This window comes from Gambusia affinis, linkage group LG18 (assembly GCF_019740435.1).
Source record: "Gambusia affinis linkage group LG18, SWU_Gaff_1.0, whole genome shotgun sequence".
NCBI classification, from domain to species: Eukaryota; Metazoa; Chordata; class Actinopteri; order Cyprinodontiformes; family Poeciliidae; genus Gambusia; species Gambusia affinis.
This window is the reverse complement of record NC_057885.1, coordinates 3612792-3625409: the sequence shown is the minus strand read 5'-3', so window position 1 is coordinate 3625409 and position 12618 is coordinate 3612792. Positions and strand designations below refer to the sequence as shown.

General features: G+C 38.0%; 1 pseudogene; it reads right to left on the bottom strand.

Moving 5' to 3' along the window:
* Positions 1 to 271: 271 nt before the first annotated feature.
* Positions 272 to 3470, bottom strand: LOC122820479 (annotated as a pseudogene).
* Between the last annotated feature and the right edge of the window lie 9148 nt (positions 3471 to 12618).

Below are 12618 nucleotides of genomic sequence, written 5' to 3'. Positions count from 1 at the left end.
CTTGTGGTCACGTGGGTCGGTTGTGGGCGGAGCTTGGTAAGGTCCATTGACACTGACTTTTCAGGTGATAAGTGATTACTGGCTACATTAAAGACTGTTTTCCCTTCCGGGTGCTGAAGATAAAATAAAAATAATGTGTTTAAAGGCAGTAAAACTCAAAGAGGAAACTCTTGCGTCAAACAGAAAAGTGCAACATGATTTCAAAAACTGAACTGCAACAGCAGGTGAAATGATTTATTTTGATTTCAATTGTGGCTGCTATGTAAAACTACACAACCCAACATGCAACACTGGACTCACTGGCTCTTTCTGATGTAAATGCAAACACAAATCATGACAAAGAGCAACAGAATCCCACTTCTGAACACTGAGAGCCAGAGGAAGATTCCTGTCTGGGACAGCCGTTCTTCAGCGTGGCGTCTGATGAGCAGCTCGCTCCCAGAACCAAACAGTAACTTCCCACAGGAGGCGACAACACAGTAATAAGTTCCTGCATCAGATGAGCTCAGGTTGCTCTTCTGTAAATGGTACACACAGGTCTGTAAGGACTTTTGTTGAGCAGAGGTTGTTTCACATTGATTCGTGTGTGTGTGTGGAGAACCGCTTGGTAAGCTCCATGCCGGAACCAGAGGACAGTGTGTCCTCCTTCACAGGCCTCTGTGTCCACTGTACAGTTGAAGGTCACTGAGCTGCCAGGCTGGAGGGTCTCAGAGTTTGGCTCTTGGACTATTTCCACACGGTTTGTTCCTGTAAACAAATCCCATTCAGAGTTAACTGCTTAAGTAATAGTAAAGAAAATTAAACAACTTAATAACCTCCTGGTTATTAAGGTTGCATACAGTCTTGATCATGAAATAAATCAGATTCAGACAAAGGACTGTGGTTTTGAAAGTTGCCGGCTTGTGTATTTTGAATTTTTACAAATAAAGTACAAATACTGGAAATATAATAGTATCACAATCATAGTTGTTACTTTAAAATCTTACCTGGGTGCATCCTTCTAATTATACAAATCAGAAATCAGTTCAAAATGAAACTATATCATTTGGCAAAATCAGTTTTACAACTCATATGATCTCAGCTGTTTGCAATAGAAACTTAGTTCAGATGGACGGTTGCAACTTGCCTGCACCACATCCACTTCCTGCCATTTAGACGTGTGAAGTCCATAGATGTCTTTAAAGTTTTAAATAAATGTCCAGAAGTGGAGAAGAACGTCTGAGTATGTGTGTGTGTGAAAGGAAGACAGAATGGCATGGAAAGGGTTTGTGTTGCAGCTGGCCTACCACACGGTGCAGTGCAACAAGGGAAGCAGCTCATTGGCTAAGAACCAACCTAAATCACACCATAAGTTCAAATAGTACTCTGCGACAGACTGGCGACCTGTCCAGGGTGAACCCCGCCTCTCGCCCGGAACGCAGCTGGAGATAGGCACCAGCAACCCTCCCAACCCCATTAGGGACGAAGGGTGTACAGAAAATGGATGGATGGATGGATGGATGGATGGATGGATGGATGGATGGATGGATGGATGGATGGATGGATGGATGGATGGATGGATGGATGGATGGATGGATGGAGTTCAAATAGTATTAGTAAAAATACCAGTCAAATGCCTTGGCAGTTTGATTTACAGGGTTGACTGTTCCTCTTCAACATCCTTAACAAAGTTAGCATGAGCTCATAGCCTTCAGACTCCTGACCTTCAATGAACTTGGCCAAAACTCTAGCTGCGTTTCCATTACAAATGTAATGGAAAATAGATTTAAAACAGTACAGCTTTGTTCTTTAACTAAGAGCAAATATTACTAAAGTAATATGAACAAAGAAAATCCCATACCTTCAACATTCAAAAACACCCCTTCCCCAAACTCCACCAAGTTGGAGTAGGAGCTTCCACAGTAGTATGTTGCCGAATCTGAGAGCTGGACGTCGGAAATGTGCAAATGATTCATTCCTTCACTTCTTTCCACAGAGAAACGGGGATTCTTCTCCAACCAGTGGAAGACTTTGGATGGTTAGTTGTATTTGTAAATGTTAGACAGGAGCTCCGGTCGTTCTCCTAATTTTTGGCGGTACCAGGAGAAGTGCATCGCTGACTGGCTGCTGTAGAAGCAGCAGAGCTGAACATTTTCCCCGGCGATGGCAGATCTCACGCCAGCGTCTTGTTTGACTGGTCCAGATTGGATCACAGCTGTCAAATAAACTGGGCCAAGAGGACAGATGATAAGCTACAGATATTTCCCTGTAGGTTCCTTTTTTAGCCGTGATTACTTGGTTCATACTTACAGACTCCACAGAGAATGGCACACAGCCGCATTGTGTCAGAGCTCCTCGGGACTAAATCATTTTGAGCAGAACAGCAGACAACAGCATAAAAACCAGGGTTACATTTGATTGGCTGTCAGAGGAGTCAAACTGCGTTTCATTTCAAAACCTTGGCCCAAGCAGGAAACAAATCAGCCAATGCAAACATACTGGAGCAAATGTACAATACAGTTTGGACACACTTTCTTACTGAATTCAATGAGAAGGTGTGTCCAACCTTTTGGTCTGTACTGTAGAGGAAAAAATATTTCAAGCAAGTCCCGACAGAAACCATTAATTTGAAAATAAACCAACTATTGCTAATATTAATATCACATGGCATCAACAAGATTCATTTTTAATCTTGTAATTGTTTTGCAAAAATTAGACATAATTTAAGACGATGCAGTTGGGTAACAGCAAAGTTCCCCATCCTGCTCTGAAAACATTAGGTCTTTGTTGTTTAGGTCAGCTTAATTGCCTCTTATTAAGGACCACAGAATTATGACATATTAACCTCATTCGACAGTGACAGTAACAAAAACCATGAACTGTGTCGAACCATTTTTACTTCCTCTTCCTGTATCACAAAATGTCAGAAAATATACTCCGTGTTTCATGTGCTGAATATAAAAACAGTTCAATACAACCTAAATCGCTAAAACAACTATATGTCCTCTTTCAGACACTGATAATAGAAAGACCAATACAGTTATTGGAACTGTTAAACCCATTAAACCTGTTATCCTGTCATTATTTCTGCAGCTGTTACAGAGATGCTATCAAGGCAACTGCAGGTGCTGCCCAACACCATCAACATTTCTTTGAATACCTTGCTGCTATATTGACAACCTGCAGGATCGGTATTATGACTACTAGTAAAGTCCTGTGTGTATGCAACCACAGCCATCATCAGTACTGCATTCACCCCGGCCCTGTTTGGTCCCCTTTAATCCAAGTCTAGTCCATTTGTTTGAGTAGGTGTGAATGTCTAATCAAACTCTGATGTAGACCAAAAAAGCAAACTCTGGTATCGGTTCGCTTCAAAAGCAGTAAGCGGACTAAAGTGCAGGGTATTCTGGGTAAATACCGTTCCAAAACAAACTTGTGAGTCCAGTGCCAGGGGGAGAAATGGCTCTTGGTCTTTTCACAATAAAAAAAGAAATCCTACAACAGCTCAAATCTGACGCAGTTCTTTGTGGTTTATATTTTCTTAAGAAGGAAGTTGTGTCTTCTTCAGAGGTTTCTGAGTCGTTTCTTTCGGTGGTTCTTGGTGCAGCGCCACCACAAGTGAAGGGTGAATAAGTTGCTCAAAGGGTTTGGTTTGTTTGACTCAGAGCACCAGCTTAAAATATTACAAATGTTGCAATTTTAGTCCCCAATCAAACAGTCGACTGGACTATGAGATGTTAAAACACTATTCTAGTTGTATGAGACTAAAACTATAGTTTGTGTTATTGAGTAGCATGAGGCTATTGACTGTCGTCTGTCTCCACAGGCTTCTTCAGCAGAAGGGATTTTTGAAAAGTCCAATAATGTCTATAATTAAATATGAACCCTCTGTTAATAATGTCACTGCTCCTGGAGAGCCACGGTTTCTCAATGTTTTCTCAAAGTAAAGCACATTGTCCGTGATGTTGCTTTTCTGTTGTCAGTGCTGAGCTTCACAAACCTTAAAGAACAAAGAGAAAGTCACAGCAGGGTTTACTGACGTTGTTTTGATTTCTGTAAAGCCCAGCAGGGTGATTTGTGTGAAATGTAGGTTGACTACTGCCCCCTGGTGGCTAACTGCTCCACTTCTTTAAAATGACTGTCTTGTGAGTCTTGTGCACTACAGACACCACACATCAAAGGAGAGGAGTAAGGAAAACATAGATGTATAACAGTTGTACATGATGAGAATATTGCTACGTAAGAGTTTTGAAGGTTTGTCTTTATTAAACCTCAGGTGTCTGATTTGTTCTTACTGTTGAACGTAGAGTTAAAACAAAGAACAAAGGTGAGATTAAAATTGTTGTGTGAGGCCTGAAGGAAAGAGATGATTCTGGTATGGAATTTAAACAGGTCTCAAAATAATTTAAAATTAGACCTTGTTCTTGAGGAAATAAGTCAATATGTTGAGGATTTCCAGAGCAATTGCCAACTCTGACCAAACGATGCAAACACCAAAAATCCAGATATACATGGGATGCTGTCTGGGAAGTAGCCTAGTCAAAAATAAACAGCAATAATTTGGCTTATTTATATTTTCCTAAAGGTAAGTTCAATGTGCAGACATCACTATTGTTCCGTTTGAAAAAATAGTCATTATTTTTAGATTATGACTTCAAACAGTGAACTATATTTAACCCATTTTGCATGGAAAATTCACCAAACTCAAGGTTCCGCCATTTTGCCAAATCTAGGCGAACAGGTAAATTTGAATTCTGTTATCTTTGGTAAGTTCTAGTTGTCTTAAAGAACTACAAGTGTTATTCATGTACCCCATGGGTAAGGGGTTAGGGTAACCCTATACTTGTATAGCTGTATGACGTGAAATATTGGCAATGTGTGCATCTAAAAAGCCAACTTTGCAAACTGCAAAATCTGAAGCTTCCGGGAGAATGTGGGGATTTTTTAAAATTCCCTGACAAAGTTGTGGAAGCAGTGCATCTTCCCTAAGACTACCCTCAAAATAAAAAGATTTTGTTTTTAATCCAACAAAAATTCCGAATGTTTTCACATATTTTATAGAATTTATGGTTTCATTGTGAGTGTGGTCTGGTTCGTCTCGTCAACGTAAGTTGCAAGTTGGATCTTCACAGTGTGTTGATGGTGAAGGACTGAAAACACAGGGTGACAGAATGGCATCCTTTGGTGGGGAGTGAAAACATTATCCAGCTGCTGGTTAAGGGGTAAAAATGAGAGAAGGAAATGACTGCGAATTGGCTTTTTCAGCGCGTCAAATGGTGACTTTTGTGTTTGAGTTGCACATTGTCCCTTTTAAAAAGCCAGGTTAAAGAAAATAACTGCATTAATAGTTTATACTGTCAAATGTGCAAAGCTTAATGACAATTTCCAACACAGTCGTGAGAAGAGGCAGCTGGTAATGGGAGTTAACGTCATTTATTAATAATTAATTAATAATTAATGCAATTTCTAAGTATCATTTTCAAATAATATGAATTTCTTCCTTGATAATAAACCGGTTTTGGGTTTATTAATCCTATAAATTTAGTAAAAGTTTCAAGTAGAAAGTTTTGAGTAGATTTCATTTTAATTTCCTGGGGAGCAGACCACACTAGGACTGTCTAGAACCGCCGTTCTAGAGCCGCCCCTGGGCTGCAGGTCGGGCTCTGTCTGTCCACAGCTGCTTGTCTCTCATTAATGTTAGCAGATGTTGGCAGGCATGATGTAATCCTGAGATTTTATTTCAAACTGAGTCTATACACCTCTGGAAAAAATTAAAAGTTTCTCTGATTTTACTCTTTATAGGTTTATGTTAGAGTAAAATGGACATTGTTTTTTATTCTATGAATTACTGACAACATGTCTATTAATTTTGTTTATGAATGTATGTAAATAAGCAGTTAGATTAAGAAAACTGCATAAACAAATATCTTCTCATGGGTCTTAGCCTTACTGGGGGCTAAGAGCCCCTAAAGTTCAGATCCTAGAATCGCCCCTGGCTGATGCAGCCACGAACCCGACCGGAACCTCCGAACAGTTCCTCCGATGACCAGACCGGCCGGTTCTCTATCACTGAGCAACAAGAATCTCAAAGGAAAATCACTTCTGAATGGAAGAGATTAAACACACACACATACACCAAATGGTTATTGTAGCACAACTGAACCCAACATGGACGATGGGTTTTTGTTTCTGTTTGTGTACAGAGAACCAACACGCATCACTCTGTTAGTAACATTTGACTTTTATTATTTTTTTTCCCTAAAATTTATTATTGAGAGGAGCAGGATGGACCATCACACACACTCACACACAGGTTGGTATTAATGGGGAACAAGTTTAACAAGAACGAACAAGTTTAGCATTAGCTAGCATGTCGTCAGTCAGTTTATTGTTTATCACAGCCTGATAAAATAAGTTATTCTAACTCGCATTTCTCGCTGTCTTAATGAGCCGAAATGATTAAAATAAGGCGAGAAAAAAATGCCCGAAACATCGATATTAGTAACTAGCAATAATAAAGCGGTTTAATTCATGGTAAAATCATCAGCTCTCAGTGAGATAAGCGGAGTTTCGCTAAATGAGAAGAACATGGTGAACAGTAAGGACACCAGAACAGGATTTTCCTAAAATGTAAGTTTTCATTAAAATCAATAAACCGCAACTCATAGTTCGCGTGCAAAGGACAAATAAAAATAATTTCTTCCTATTCTGGTCACAACCGGAGGAAAATGAAGATGTAGATGCATTCATGAAGACAAACTAGAAGCCGTCACAAATGAAATAGCAGCGGGCTGAACGGGACGTAATGTGAGCTCCACAAACCAGGCGCTAAAATAAAATCTGATGGCTGCAGACGCCGCAGCCCAACAGTAAATAGAAATAGTTAGATAGTCTGAAGGCGACATGCGCAGTACAGTGGCTGCTGACGCAACGTGACTTGTTCCGTGACATCAGACTGTTGGCGGGTTTGATGCCTATGACGTGTGGACGGACGTCATAGTAAGGGTCTTTATTTGCTCGTTCTTTTTCTCTATCTGTCACTTTGCACTTGTTCATCCAGAGCCCAGATCTGTTGATAGAGAAAATGAAGAGATTTTTTAGCAAATTTGTTAACAAACACTCTTCTAAGGTAACGCCACTGAACATCCCGGAAAGCTCTTCAAATGAAGGTAAGCCAACGCTGAGCGGCCAGGTTGAAACCACCACCATGGCAGTTTCCATTCCTGCAGAGGTTCTGTTTACTGGAGAGTTGCAGAAGGAGGAATTGGAAACTCAGACCATCAGCGAACCGGAGAAAAACCGGAGCGAAACGGAGGATATAAACATCAGGAAAATGGCCATGAGAAGCCTAGTGAGTGATCTGATCAAGAGGATTATCGAGCGTTCGGGACGGAGCTGTTACCCTCCAGAAAAATGTAATGCCATCGTTGATCGTCTCGTTGAGAAACTCTGGATCGAAACTGAACCCAGAGTCCTCAGAATGAGTCCTGAAAGGATCGCACGACAGGGCAAGGCCATTTTCAAGGACCTGATGAGAGAGTGTACAAAGGCAGAGTACATCCTGCTCCTCCTGGAGTCAGAGTTGCCGATATTTGAGAAAAACATCCTCTTAACTATCAGAAACCGTCTCCAGACTTGGTGGAATTCGCTGTGCCTGATTAAACTCAGCGTATTTTAGTAAAATGCTTTTAAGGAAGAAATAGAAAATCTGGGAGAAAACCAGCACAGGCTTTATATTTGGATCTAAATGAATTACAGACTCTTTGAAAAGACAAAAACCGAGGAAAAATTAGTATAGGTACAAACAGACCAAAAGTTTGGACACACTTTCTCATTGAAGTCAATGAGAAAGTGTGTCCAAACTTTTGGTCTGTACTGTAGGTCATTTTAAACTTAGTAGTTAGTTCATTTTAAACTTAGTAGTTAGTTCATGTTAAACTTAGTAGTTAGTTCATTTTAAACTTGTTTGTCTGAAGTAGTTTGGTCTTTTTGTACTTTGTACTTAGTTCATTTTTAAACTTAATAGTTAGTTCATTTTAAACTTGTTCATGTTAAGTATTTTGCTCTTTTTATAATTGTTAGTTAGTTCATTTTAAAATTAATAGTTAGTTCATTTTAAACTTGTTCATGTTAAGTAGTTTGGTCTTTTTATACTTAGTAGTTAGTTCTTTTTAAACTTAATAGTTAGTTCATTTTAAACTTGTTCATGTTAAGTATTTTGCTCTTTTTATAATTGTTAGTTAGTTCATTTTAAAATTAATAGTTAGTTCATTTTAAACTTGTTCATGTTAAGTAGTTTGCTCTTTTTATACTTAGTAGTTAGTTCATTTTAAACTTGTTCATGTTAAGTAGTTTGCTCTTTTTATACTTAGTAGTTAGTTCATTTTAAACTTGTTCATGTTAAGTAGTTTGGTCTTTTTATACTTAGTAGTTAGTTCATTTTAAACTTGTTCATGTTAAGTAGTTTGGTCTTTTTATACTTAGTAGTTAGTTCTTTTTAAACTTAATAGTTAGTTCATTTTAAACTTGTTCATGTTAAGTAGTTTGCTCTTTTTATACTTAGTAGTTAGTTCATTTTAAACTTGTTCATGTTAAGTAGTTTGGTCTTTTTATACTTAGTAGTTAGTTCTTTTTAAACTTAATAGTTAGTTCATTTTAAACTTGTTCATGTTAAGTATTTTGCTCTCTTTATAATTGTTAGTTAGTTCATTTTAAAATTAATAGTTAGTTCATTTTAAACTTGTTCATGTTAAGTAGTTTGCTCTTTTTAAACTTAGATAGTACTTTTGAACATGCTGAGCTGGAAACTGTCAGTCCTTTATTAATAAAGCCATCAGCCATAAATCTAGTGACTTTTAAACAAAACAATGACCAGCAGCAAATGACAACATTTAATTTCCTTTTTAGATAAATAAAGCATTTTTAAGTTTAACTTACAATAACAAAGCTTGTATACAAATAGGAGGTCTCACTCTCACGTCTATCAAATTCCTGAATCAGTCTACTTTATTACAAGTAAATATTTTCTGATTCTTCTTCTTCTTTTTTTTTTTTACAAATGAAATTATCAGTCAATATTTCATTAAATATCAAAGATCTTGCCAGAATGTGTTCAAATATATCTTCTACATCAGAAAACTAAATATAATTTTACAGATGAATGTAAATTTATTGTAACAGAGACTTAAATAAACATTAAATCAAAGACGCCTGCCGGTTCTCCACATTCAGAATAATGTTAGAAATTAAATTCATTTGATTCTTTTTATAAACTTTGTCACAATATATTTTGAATGATTGCACAATTGAATGGTTAGGACATTTTTTTTGTTATTATTTTTTCAAAAAATATATTACAGGTAATTTGTTAAAGGGAGCACATTTAGACATATCAGTGTCATTTATCTTCAGTCATTTTAATAGATGAATTCTCACCTTACCCCGTACCTGTCACACTTTGGGTTTGAAAATACGGGAAATGTCGTCTGGAGTTGGGGGCTTGGCGACAGAGGGTTATGTTCGATTAGAGGAGAATGTAACCGTGAGGGGGGGAGATACGACCGGTAGGCAAGGGTACAAACATAAGACAGGGGAGAGCAATATGGGATATTTACAGAAAAATGGTTAAACAAATTTTAGCGAGAAGAGGGAATAAAAAATGGTAGTTTCCCTGCCAAAACGAGAGACTTGATAAAAATAAGAGTAATGCAATTTCTAAGTATGATTTTCAAATAAAGTCTAGGTTAATGACTAGTTTTCACTTCTACCTTGATAGTAAACTGGTTCTGGGTTTATTAATCCTATAAATTTAGTGAAAGTTTCAAGTAGAAAGTTTTGAGTATATCTCATTTTAATTTCCTGGGGAGCAGACCACACTAGGACTGTCTAGAACCGCCGTTCTAGAGCCGCCCCTGGGCTGCAGGTCGGGCTCTGTCTGTCCACAGCTGCTTGTCTCTCATTAATGTTAGCAGATGTTGGCAGGCATGATGTAATCCTGAGATTTTATTTCAAACTGAGTCTATACACCTCTGGAAAAAATTAAATGTTTCTGTGATTTTACTCTTTATAGGTTTATGTTAGAGTAAAATGGACATTGTTTTTTATTCTATGAATTACTGACAACATGTCTATTAATTTTGTTTGTGAATGTATGTAAATAAGCAGTTAGATTAAGAAAACTGCATAAACAAATATCTTCTCATGGGTCTTAGCCTTACTGGGGGCTAAGAGCCCCTAAAGTTCAGATCCTAGAATCGCCCCTGGCTGATGCAGCCCTGAACCCGACCGGAACCTCCGAACAGTTCCTCCGATGACCAGACCGGCCGGTTCTCTATCACTGCACAACAAGAATCTCAAAGGAAAATCACTTCTGAATGGAAGAGATTAAACACACACACATACACCCGCCCCCCCACACACACACCAAATGGTTATTGTAGCACAACTGAACCCAACATGGACGATGGGTTTTTGTTTCTGTTTGTGTACAGAGAACCAACACGCATCACTCTGTTAGTAACATTTGACTTTTATTATTTTTTCCCTAAAATTTATCATTGAGAGGAGCAGGATGGACCATCACACACACTCACACACAGGTTGGTATTAATGGGGAACAAGTTTAACAAGAACGAACAAGTTTAGCATTAGCTAGCATGTCGTCAGTCAGTTTATTGTTTATCACAGCCTGATAAAATAAGTTATTCTAACTCGCATTTCTCGTTGTCTTAATGAGCCGAAATGATTAAATTTAGGCGAGAAAAAATGCCCGAAACATCGATATTAGTAATTAGCAATAATAAAGCGATTTAATTCATGGTAAAATCATCAGCTATCAGTGAGATAAGCGGAGTTTCGCTAAATGAGACGAACATGGTGAACAGTAAGGACACCAGAACAGGATTTTCCTAAAATGTAAGTTTTCATTAAAATCAATAAACCGGAACTCATAGTTAGCGTGCAAAGGACAAATAAAAATAATTTCTTCCTATTCTGGTCATAACCGGAGGAAAATGAAGATGTAGATGCATTCATGAAGACAAACTAGAAGCCGTCACAAATGAAATAGCAGCGGGCTGAACGGGACGTAATGTGAGCTCCACAAACCAGGCGCTAAAATAAAATCTGATGGCTGCAGACGCCGCAGCCCAACAGTAAATAGAAATAGTTAGATAGTCTGAAGGCGACATGCGCAGTACAGTGGCTGCTGACGCAACGTGACATCAGACTGTTAGCGGGTTTGATGCCTATGACGTGGGTACGGACGTCATAGTAAGGGTCTTTATTTGCTCGTTCCTTTTCTCTATCCATCACTTTGCACTTGTTCATCCAGAGCCCAGATCTGTTAATAGAGAAAATGAAGAGATTTTTTAGCAAATTTGTTAACAAACACTCTTCTAAGGTAACGCCACTGAACATCCCGGAAAGCTCTTCAAATGAAGGTAAGCCAACGCTGAGCAGCCAGGTTGAAACCATGGCCATGGCAGTTTCCATTCCTGCAGAGGTTCTGTTTACTGTAGATCTGCAGAAGGAGGAATTGGAAACTCAGACCATCAGCGAACCGGAGAAAAACCGGAGCGAAACGGAGGATATAAACATCAGGAAAATGGCCATGAGAAGCCTAGTAAGTGATCTGATCAAGAGGATTATCGAGCGTTCGGGACGGAGCTGTTACCCTCCAGAAAAATGTAATGCCATTGTTGATCGTCTCTTTGAAAAACTCTGGATCGAAACAGAACCCAGAGTCCTCAGAATGAGTCCAGAAAGGATCGCACGACAGGGCAAGGCCATTTTCAAGGACCTGATGAGAGAGTGTACAAAGGCAGAGTACATCCTGCTCCTCCTGGAGTCAGAGTTGCCGATATTTGAGAAAAACATCCTCCTAACTATCAGAAACCGTCTCCAGACTTGGTGGAATTCGCTGTGCCTGATTAAACTCAGCGTATTTTAGTAAAATGCTGTTAAGGAAGCAACAGAAAATCTGGGAGAAAACCAGCACAGGCTTTATATTTGGATCTAAATGAATTACAGACTCTTTGAAAAGACAAAAACCGAGGAAAATTAGTATAGGTACAAACAGACCAAAAGTTTGGACACACTTTCTCATTGAAGTCAATGAGAAAGTGTGTCCAAACTTTTGGTCTGTACTGTAGGTCATTTTAAACTTAGTAGTTAGTTCATTTTAAACTTGTTTGTGTGAAGTACTTTGGTCTTTTTGTACTTTGTACTTAGTTCATTTTTAAACTTAATAGTTAGTTCATTTTAAACTTGTTCATGTTAAGTATTTTGTTCTTTTTATACTTAGTAATTAGTTCATTTTAAACTTGTTCATGTTCAGTAGTTTGCTCTTTTTATAATTAGCAGTTAGTTCATTTTAAACTTAATAGTTAGTTCATTTTAAACTTGTTCATGTTAAGTAGTTTGCTCTTTTTATACTTAGTAGTTAGTTCATTTTAAACTTGTTCATATTACGTATTTTGCTCTTTTTATACTTAGTAATTAGTTCATATTAAAATTGTTCATGTTAAGTAGTTAGTTCATTTTAAACTTAATAGTTAGTTCATTTTAAACTTGTTCATGTTAAGTAGTTTGGTCTTTTTAAACTTAGTACTTTTGAACATGCAGAGCTGGAAACTGTCA